Source organism: Botryllus schlosseri, chromosome 7 (assembly GCF_051294905.1).
Source record: "Botryllus schlosseri isolate E-star chromosome 7, Bs_hap1, whole genome shotgun sequence".
In the NCBI taxonomy this organism is placed as follows: Eukaryota; Metazoa; Chordata; class Ascidiacea; order Stolidobranchia; family Styelidae; genus Botryllus; species Botryllus schlosseri.
This window is the reverse complement of record NC_137242.1, coordinates 16,100,813-16,111,932: the sequence shown is the minus strand read 5'-3', so window position 1 is coordinate 16,111,932 and position 11,120 is coordinate 16,100,813. Positions and strand designations below refer to the sequence as shown.

The 11,120-nt window shown below is 40.2% G+C and overlaps 1 long non-coding RNA gene across 1 annotated transcript; it reads left to right on the top strand.

Annotated features, from left to right (window-relative positions):
* The first annotated feature begins 3,762 nt into the window (after positions 1-3,762).
* LOC145443146 (uncharacterized) lies at positions 3,763-10,763 on the top strand. Its single transcript, XR_013916307.1, has 3 exons — positions 3,763-6,839; positions 8,733-8,837; positions 10,678-10,763. It is a non-coding gene; the product is annotated as an uncharacterized LOC145443146 (long non-coding RNA).
* Positions 10,764-11,120: the final 357 nt, after the last annotated feature.

The window sequence follows — 11,120 nt, the reverse complement described above, 5'->3', positions numbered from 1 at the left end:
AAGCTGCTTATATTTCCGTTTCCATTCAATACTTCCTTTGCAATGCGATGTCACGTTTCAATGAGTTTTATGCATACATCTTCCTTCCGTTTTAATCAGACGTAAACGAGCAACAGTAACAAATTACTGAGTTCGGTGTCATACATAGGCTGTACAACTTGGAACAATGCTACAAATACTTTGATATTTAGCAAAGTGCAAGATACACAAAGCACATTCACCCGCAGAGGAATTGGCGAACTAGCATACTCACTGTGAATGAGAAAGGTGCGGATCCATACCTCCAAAATTTGTAAAAGAAATCATTCTCTCTACAGCAGTGGTTATCCAACTTTTTGCACACCTTTATCATAGTGAAAAATTTAACGCCGCCTTTATCGTCATATCACAAACTGCACCAGAATGCTAGCAATCCTAACGGATAGTTTGATGGCATGGAAGGTTATGAATGTCGACGAGAGAATTTTCAAATATGAAATTAGGACTATACACAGAGCAATATCTATGAACTGGAGGTAAATCGCGTGAAGCGCGAAAAGAAGTTTCAGTTGACCGCAGCTTCACGCCCCCCTCAAATGCTCTCACGCTCCCCAAGGGCAGGCTCCCCGGTTTGAGAACCACTGCTCTACAGTCTACACGTCATGGAGGAGTTTCACTATGATTCACCCCCGCACTGAGCGGACTGTGATACCTTTGTACCCCAAGAACATGTGTGTATTTTAATCTGTCCCACAATTTCAATTTCAAGTCATGGAGTAATTAGTGTCGAATAAATCGTTGTATCTTGCACAGGTTTGGATTGTTAGCGATACGCTAATATGAATGATTCTAAATTGTTATAGCACAGATAAATTGACCGTAAACGAAGTGATCCGGAGCTACAGCTTACGTTGTAGTAAACCTGCACCAAAAATCCAATAGCAATGACTCTCTGTTCCATAGACTGCCCACAGGACTCAGAGACAACCTTAACCAACCCTCCTCAATGATTTAAAACATACCAATATAGTTTATACCAGTGCTTTTCAACCTGTTGTATGGTACGCAATACGCACTCGTGCGGATGAAAACAACTGCAATCCCGTGAAACTAGTCGCATTTCGGATAGGAGTTCTGGATAATTATGATGAACCCCTTGTCATCCAAGCATTAGATCAGTGGTTCTCAACATTCTTGTCTTCGCGGACCCATTTTCGACCGTCACGGACCACAGCGGAACCCCAGAAGTTTTACTTCAAATTTAGCTTAATTATCGTGCAACAGTCATTTTTCTTGTGCAAATATTAACGGTAGGCTAGTGATAAACCGCAAAAAAGTATTTTCTTGAAAATAGCGTTATGCTATATGTCACAATTCGGTATACTTTTATTATTTTAAAGCGAATTCTGTAGCTGCATTTCTTGAAATACGTGGTCTTGTCTTGACAATCCGCGCCTTTGATTTGATATGAACGACTGAGCAGATATCTCGAAAGTCTTGTTGGAAAAATTGCTTTTTATAATCAGCCCAATTTAATTTCTTTCAAAAAATTATAAATTACCCGTTTCCTAGTCCGCTTATATATCGTTTGCGACTTGTAAAAAAGTGTCCTCTTTTACAGATCTCAAAATATAGTTGGTAACCCTGCGTTACGTGGTCGATTTTTTCTCAAGTCTCTGAACTGAGCGTGTCGCACAATTGACTATAGGGAGGGACCACAGTGAAAACGAAACACTGCCATCGGGCAGTTAGAGTAATGTGGCATCTGACCATAGGTTCGGCGTTCTCCAGAAACTGTGCAGTGTGTACGACATTTTTGTTTGTCATATCAAATCGTCATCTTAGAATACTGACATTTAGCATTTTTAGCATGTTAGAATCGGTGGTGATGAAATCTTTTATCGTGCATCTGACAATCCGTTTTGGTGTACGCTGTATAATATGCTAACATGTTTGCCAATTTACGTACGCGCGTCAAAACGGTCTCGATGACATACATGCGTTACTCAGCACGCCCGGTGAAAACGGACGCAGACTCATGCATTGAGCTCATCAAATCGTGAAAAGTAATTCAAACGAATAATATTGAGTAGAAACGGGATCTGAATTATACATCGCATCCTTTTGTTTCAATTTAAAAGTCGGATGTCGCAAACTCGGGATCTCAGTTGGGCTATCCATGCGTGGCTGCGATCGTATCTACGAATAAACGAATTGTGCTTCAGTGACTAATACGGCGTTTTGATTTCGCGTCACATTTTTCGATAGAAGCGTGGTGATAAGTTCAATGAGGTGCCGTGAGGGTGAGGCACCCCTCACTTTCCTCTCATAACGCTACGTTACTGTATATGTTCTACTGCTGCAACACCTATGGTAATCAGGGGCGAGTTCGGCTAAGGTGGACTCCAGAATCCATTATTAGTTTTTGGAGGTTCAGCTGGGCTCCTTATGACCTTATCGCTACTACGACCGTATAAATCGTCACAGTGGAATCAAAGTGACTTGTGTCCAGTTTTCAAATTTTGAAGGTCCATTTTTAAAACTTGAAATAAATCAAGTTTTTGAAACATTTTCTATTTTTTTTTCGGTCATATCTTGGCCATGGTTATATCTGTTTCATTAATTCAAAGGTAATCAGGGCCAAAGTGTGGCTGAAAGAAGATGAAAACTTAACGTAAAGTCAATTTTCTCAAAATGTGTAAAATGGACCTACGTCACTTTGATTCCACTGCGACTATGAGTTATAGTTCAGATATCAATGATTTTAACTATCCGGATAATGGATATATCCGTATATTTGGAATTTAGCTAACCGGTTAACTGGATAATAACTGCTAAATGAGACAATCGATTTCACGAGGTCTGCATGAAAAATGGATCGCAAAATCATTACACATTGTTATTGTAGAGCTATACTTACACACGCAGTACGAGCGAATACGAGAAAAATCACGCAAAATTAATGTTCAATGCTTCTGCAACGCCCTCCTTATAAAGCACACTGCATCAATTGTGGCATCCTGTAGCCGGGGCCGTAGTTTTGTAACAAAGAGTCCTCATGTATTGAATGCTCTTTCTGCTACCACAAAATGGGCTGAATAGCGCTTCCTTTTTGCCCATTCTTCTGTTTAGGTGTCCGGTACTGGAAGGACGATAATAGCTGATACTGGAATTGATGCCGACATGATAGCTCGCTCTAATTCCTCCTTGATAAATTCACGTGATCAGGCGCGTAGCCAGCCGAAAAATAAGGTGGGGATGGGGGGGGGAAATAAAATGAGGGGTTTTCGATTTCTTTTCGAATAAAGTCTCAGCGGATATCAATTACCCTTGCACGCACGAACATTCGATGTCACTCAGTTTCGCGATGTCACTCATTAATCACAATCGCTGATCAGAATACTCCAAGCGGCATATTGTCTCCTAGCCACCAAGAAATAGGAGCCAACGCATGCCAGGCCCGGGACGCGATTGTTACGCCCGTGATGATATCTTTCGTGCCATGCCTATTGCAGATGCGATTGTGTAGGTCAGCGATAATATCGTGAGCAGAAAGTCACTGCAGATGCGATTGTGCAGACCAGTGATGGTACAGTGTCCACAGGGCCTATTGCAGTTAGGATTCTGCCAGCGAAGCTATCAGGCCACTAACGATAGCCGAGCACCAAACTTGGCGATCTTCATAACAGGAGATTGCTTCGCGTTACATTGTCCACATTGTGCATAGACGTATCTCGCTAATTGACAACACGCTTCTCGCTAATAGGCCGCGCGCAACACTGATAATACGACTTATTAAAGCTTACTAAAACGTGTAAAACGCATTATCAACGATACTATTTTATCTGGTTAACTGGCATAATTATATCCGGATACCAGCCTATAAAAACACCTGCGGTTAACCGGTTAACCGTTATCCGGATAATCCAACCCTAACTGCGACGATATGTGCTTGATAGTTTCAATAAAGCATATTACGAAAGTGGGCCACACTATATGTGCGCAGATCCAGGAGTCATATTAAAGTGTATCGCCCTGGTCTAGAGTGTCCATAGATATGTGAATATTGTGTAATACCGGTAAAATGCGATCACTGATCGTGCGCAACTGCCAGTAGCCACTGATGGCCAGGACGGGCGTTTCTTAACAAATCATGCGCATGAGTTGAGTGTGCCTTTGGGATCCGCAAACCCCGGGAACCGCTGGTCCGTCGGGTGATTTCCGTCGCAAGTGGATTATGATTAGAGGTGGTCAAAGTAATCAAAAAAGCTGCTCAAGTTGAAGTAGAAGTAGCGACGCGAAAATCTACTCAAGTACGGGTAGAGGTAGCCGTCCCTTTAAAAGCAGCCGGAAACTACTTGAAGTAGAAGTACAATTGACTGACTTTAAATCTACTCAAGTAAGTACGTAGTCGCGAAAACGATCCTAATTTATTCGCACAGACTGTCAAATGCTGAAAATTGAATTATCCGAAAGATGCAAAGCTTGATTCACATTGATGAATCCCATGCAGGCATAAATCCTCGACACCCAGGCATTCGTCCGCATCATGAGATGAACATGATAGCATCGTTATGGGATGCCATACTAATCTATACTGTTTACTCGAACACACCGATTTAAAAATATCATAGTATGGCACCCTTCCCCATATTATTAGCTCCATAGTTTGGTCGAAGAGCAGCACAGATAAGTGGTGTCGGATACGGTGTTAATACTTTGCGCGATTACTGAACGTTAATAAAAGAATATGGCTGATCGTAAAAATGTTATATAGTCTAGGTTTATTTTTGGAAAATAGAGGCATACTACACTTGCTTTTATACTTCAATATGTATGTTCTCAAGATAAAAGAACTGAAACTGATTAGAACGCAAAGTATGATACTGGGAATTGAAAGAGAAATATATATGCTACATCTAAAAAGCGAAAAATATGTTTCATGTCATTTGACCAGAAAGTTTCAACAGTGGTCTGCTAAAACAAATGTAAAGTTAAGAAAAAGTCAGCGTCACTTTTTCTAGATTAGCACACGCCATGGGCTGCTGGATTACGATATGACAGGTGAATGCTAGATTGCGAAATAGTAGTTTCATATGCTACGATGGGCCATATTTTCTATGATGAAATATTTTATATGGCGGACATTGCGGTGTGAACGGAATCACGCAACCCCATACCTATATTATTTCATCGATACGTTCGTGAAATCATATCAGTCTACTGTGCGCGAAGAGCGACGAAAATTCTGGACTTTACCCAACTTTTATGAAAATTATATATTGATACTCCGTGAAAACAGCCCCGAAATTCTTCAGGTTATCTTTCTGATTGGAGGATTAAACTACTTCTACCTGACATTATGAAAATAGCGAAAAGTAAGTATGTATATCACAAAATATTATGTAGAAGTAGCGGGAAATTAGATGTACTGAGTAAGTAGGCTATCCAAGTAGCAGAGAAATACTTGAGGACTTCAAAAAAAAGTCGAAATACTTCGTTACTGACCACCTCTGAGAATAAGGAAAACAAGTAGAGTCAAAATGCATGAAGGAACCTCGTGAAGAAATCAATTCAATGATCGGTGCTACACCCGTATTCAAGGAAGCTTCTTAAACAAAAAAATCCAGTAGTGCTTAATGGAGTAACTGAGTTTTAATACAATCGAGAGGGAGCTTGGTTTTGGATCGATACTTACTAGATTTGTATCAATGTGGGCTGCCTAGAATCGTCCTCTATCTGGCCAACATCAACACCTTGCACATCCATGCTTTGCGCAAGATAAATGTGCGACGGAATGACAAAACGAGACGGTATACCAACCGTATTCAGTACCGGTACTATTTTCGGCTCGTATTCCCATATACTCATGCGATGGACGATCTGGTGACTTATAGCTAGGGTTGCATTCAACACAAATGATGTCTTAAAACACTTTGTTTAAAACAAGTTTTAAACAGTGTTTTTATCCAATGCCTTAAAAAAGAAATATGTGTTTTTTATCTAATTTTGCTAAAATCGTTAAAATACCTTCGAAAATAGATTTAGTATGAGCCTGCCCACGATTTGCACCCAATACAGTCGACGTATATGGTGTGGGGTGGCTTGAAGCCTCGGAATCGGCGTCGGTGCAACAGTTTTGCGTGTATATATATAGATCATTGGTGCAGAATGAGTGTTTTGATGATGAACACCACAGATCGCGAAAATGCTGCATAACGATGTGGTCCTGGTTAAAGATAATTTTAATGTGTTTATGACAGTAGTCGGAAGCTGTTTTCGTCCAATGAGCCATATTTACCCTATATTGCAATTGTCAATGTCTATCCACTGCGACTTCACAATTAATGATTCATGACGTCATCGCTAAGAAAACGCAAAAAAAAAACAATAAAAATTGGTTTTAAACAAAGGCCATGTTTTAAACATGTTTGTTTCGTATTGATTTTGTTTTAAATACAATCCACTTATAGCACTGTCTATTACTGAGGCTTTTCACATTAGAAAGACGCGCGCATACAATGACTATGAGGAGCCTAGATTTTTGTCTGTAGTACTCATGACGATGTTTAACTGCAATGATCATTTAAATTCTTATGTCGATATTCTTTATTATGATTCCCTAGCTGCCGACATATAGCACGGCCCACTTCTAGAATTTTTCAGTACAATGCTTACGTGGATCAGATGACGAGGATAGGCCGAGATAAACCTCTAACACTTGCAAAGGGATTGGAGCCAAGATTATTTATTGTCGATGTTTTCAGATTGAGCACTATCAATATCGCCGTCGAAAATGAATTCCATATTGAAACTAGGAATTTTATTGGCTATGGCAGTTGCAGACGTTGCGACCGAGTGTGAGTATATGTGTTTTTATCGGTGTGACTTTGAGAATCAAACCGTAAGATTATTTTTGAAAACTTCCATCGTCATGTCTATCGTCAGATTCATATCGAACGAGAAAGTGTATTTGAAAGTTTCTATTCAGGTGCATGGGCGGAGCGCGATAAACATCTCCCTGTAAATAAGTACATTTTTCCGGAAATACCCAGTTGTAATATGCACTGTGCGTATTGATGTTTACGTCATTGTGAGTCTTTCCCTCTTATCATAGCCCACTTGAGCATCGTCAATTTCATTATCTTTGCCTCCAATCGTTCCTAATTCCGGACCACTGTGATCATGATAAAATATTATCCCCTCTTGTTTGTTATTGTTAGGAAGAAGTTAATTTTGTTCAAGAGCCGGTTCACTGTGAGACTTTGCAAGCTCGCCCCCTTCAATCTAATCAACGACCAGGGCGGCAGAAACAGCACTTCGTATGCCCCTCAAACGTTGGTCTTGAGCCCCCATAGGATGTTCAACTATAGTCCTCGGGGAATTATACCCACAGACCCCCGTTTCACGAGTACTAGCATTCAAGACACTGTAAGTATAGGGTAGAACGGCGTGTCCTGGTCACGCGACGAAATTTTATCATATACACGATTGAAATTTTCTAATTCGTCATTGAATTTTGTCAATAATATCAGCAATTACATGTCTTTTGGATACTTTTTCAGCTATAGAGTCAGAAAATACTGGCTGAATATTGCCAATTGACCAATTAACTAAAAGAAAATTCTCTTATGTGAGACGCACAGGTTGAAATTTCTTGTATAATCATTTTCTCACATAGCTATTTAGGCACTTAAGTGAACAATTGTCAACTGACAATTGGACATATATATCTATACATATATCCAGGTCCCGGGCAACATGATGCAGTAATTTTCGACCGAGCCTTTCTCACCGCGAATGCGGTGTCTCATGTTGGCCGAAATATTTTATATGTCATGGAGTGTCGTAATGACCGGCCCGAAGTGACTATTAATATACATTAAATTCAATTTTCTTTGGGGTGCTGTGGGGTATTCATATCAAAATGAAGCCATGTATAGCGACATTAACTCACGCGAAACGCGAAGAAGATTTGAACGGTCTAATAAGTTCACCAAAATAGGCTCTATAATTTACGAAATGATTTTGGGGTGAATGAAAGTATCTGAAAGGGGACGCGAAGCTCCGGTAAACTGATAAAATTTTGCACGCTTTACCTCCGATCTTTTGCTTTTTCTCTGTGTATGGTCCGAATTTCATATTCGAGAATTCTCTGATCAACCGTCATAACCTTACATGTCATCAAACTATCCATTGGGATTGCTAGCATTCTGGGTGCATTTTAAGATATGACGATAAGGGGGCCCGAAAATTTTCATTATCATAAAGAGGGACGTGTCTAAAAAAGTCTGAGAACCACTGGCCTAGACCGTTGTTGGCGGGTGAAGGAGTTATAAAAATACAGCTCCTGTTGCTCTTACTCCTTATGATTATAAAGCATCCCACTGAAAAACAAAGCTATCGATTTCAGGGTACCATTCCGACATCATTTGGTTCGACCGGTCTACAACCGATCGAAAGGTTTAAATCCAAACAGCTCCTCAAATTGCGTTTGACACCCCTAATTCACTTAATACAACAATAGCCATACCAATCTGAAGAGTAAGGGGTTCACATATTTGTACTAATGCAATTGTTTTTTCTTGAGGGTACGCGAAGACTCTAAATTAAATTTAGGGGTCCGTGCTAAAAATAGGTCAATATCCAATAATTTTTAAGGGTTTTGTAAACCAAATTGAAATATCACGTCAAATCGCGTTTCCTAACACTCAATTACGACAGTTTTTATATGACAGGTAATAATTTTTCAGGCTGTCACGTCGATAACGATTGTGTCCCTTGGCAACGTTGCGAGATATCACTTAGCTGTGACTTCGTCAGACACTTTGGAACCTGCGTTTGAATATGTTGCTGCCGTAAGTCGCTGTACAATTTTGAATTAACGAATCCTGATGAACAAACGCACGGACACGCGATTGCAATTGTACGCAACATGTTTAAATTGGTTGTATCATGCTTCATATCAGTTTGTATCAACTTTCCTAGCGTATCCTTCATATTGACGGAGGCTGGGCTATATACACGGTTAGACTACCTACCATTGTTGGAATGAGTCGAGTCAACTTTTTCGCATGACTTCAATTGATTCGAGTCACTTTGCAAAAAAAAGACTTCAGTTGAATCTTCAGAAATTTGTATTGACTCGTGACTCGAAGCAAAATTTACGAGTCAAGTCATTAAGTAATGGATGTCGAATAAATCGATGTTTCTCGAATAAGTGTGGATTGTTAGCTATACGCTGGTGTAACCTGTGAGAGCATCCAATCACCAAATGATTGGACGTTTTACGGAGACTCCGGTGTTATACCACACATAAATTGATCGCAAGCGCAGTGATCGGAGGTTACAGCTACGTTAAGTTGCCGAAAACTGCTAGTAAAGTAATCTAATAGCAATGTACCGCTTTAGTATAAATGGTCACATTGCCCTGTGCTCATATAACCAGCCCATTGGTCAGTGGTTCTAAGCCTTTTTTCCGGCGCCCCCTTTCAAAAATTGCTTTAGTCTGGCGCTCCCTGTTTTAAGGACTGTAGTAAAACCAATGGGTAAGTGGTCGAAGTCCGCTTTCAGGTTGGGAATTCACTATTAGACCACTCGACTAATTAACGGTATAATTGTATGTGCTATTTTCGGGATCTAATCCAGGTTGTTATAAAAACCACCGAGTAAAGCCTACTAGCTCATATCATTTGGTTCGAGATCGATGTACAGTACACATCCCGAATTTTCCTCTGCGATTGGCAATACTGGGAAGTTACTTGTATTGGGTTTTGTTTTATTGCTTTGTGTTACTACTAAATCAACTGAGAATGTGGTAGAGATATGCTCACATTAAATTTAGTCCTGCACCAATCTCTTAACTTTAACGTGAATGGGGGTAACAACACTAAGCATTATCATCCTTTATGATACGGTGAAGTAATATTCTGACGATTTCATTTTGTAGCTCTCAAATACAAGTATATTTTGTTGGTTATTTAGGCCAAAAAGCTTCAACACGTCTTTAATGTAAAAAGGGCATCGCTCTCAAAAGTTATACAATAGCTTACAGTGCCTTTTCGATTTCGACACGGAGCACGCTGCAGCATAAAATACCTAGTTTAAAACATTTCGTGGAAAATAACCCGAGCTATCAGTATAAGTATTAGGTTATTAATACTTTCATCATGTCAAAACAGCACAAAACTGCGATACAAAGAAAAGATGAGAAGGTATCGAAACGACTAGCTAACGTTGTTGTTGTTGTTGTTGTTGTTGTTTTGGGTATTCATGGTGTTTATCGACTACTATGGTCATTTACACCAGGCCGATATTCTTTGTATTTTCCGTAACTGCCGACTTATAGCACGGCCCACCTCTAGGCTTTTTTTTATAAGACACCGCTTACGCGGATGAGGTGGCGAGGAGGAGCCTAGGTAAACCTCCAACACTTAGATGTCGACTAGCTAACGTGACGGGAGTGTTATAACGGGGAATTGGCAATGCAAAAGTACACCAAATTCATTTTACATGAATTAAAATAAATAACAATATGACATCACGTGACGCCATGAGGTTCACGTTCGTGTTCACGCAGAACCTTTCAAAAAGGTTTGTGTTCACACGAACCTGATCCTTCCAGAGGTTCACACCACCCCTAGTAAGTTTTTATTAATTACACCATGTTGTAAGTAGAATAACATTTTGTTTTTCCAGGTTCCCGGCCTGGATATGAACGCTAACTGGTATATCCGTTAACTTCGGCTGCTTTAGGGTTTAAAATACATATCAATTGCGACGAACAGTATATTATCCTTATGAGTTGTGCCATAGCCAGAGACATATAGAAGGACGGATTTTTGTTTGAAGAGACCTGGTGCACTGATGTTGACTTGTTGAGCATGGATGAAGTAACCATATCATGCCCATGTCGAAGTTACAGTTGGGCAACTGCCCTTTTCGTTACTCTGGGATACGTCACTGACGTAGGGTAACAGCTTTGCGATCGTCTGCCAAATGAATTCATCTTTTTGGAATTACACCGGTCCCACGGTCATATTGATATTCTAGAATCTAGATCAGTGGTTCCCAACCTTTTTGGATGTCGGAGCCACATCTCTAACTTCAGAGTCGGCTACTCATGGAACCGCATGGAACGC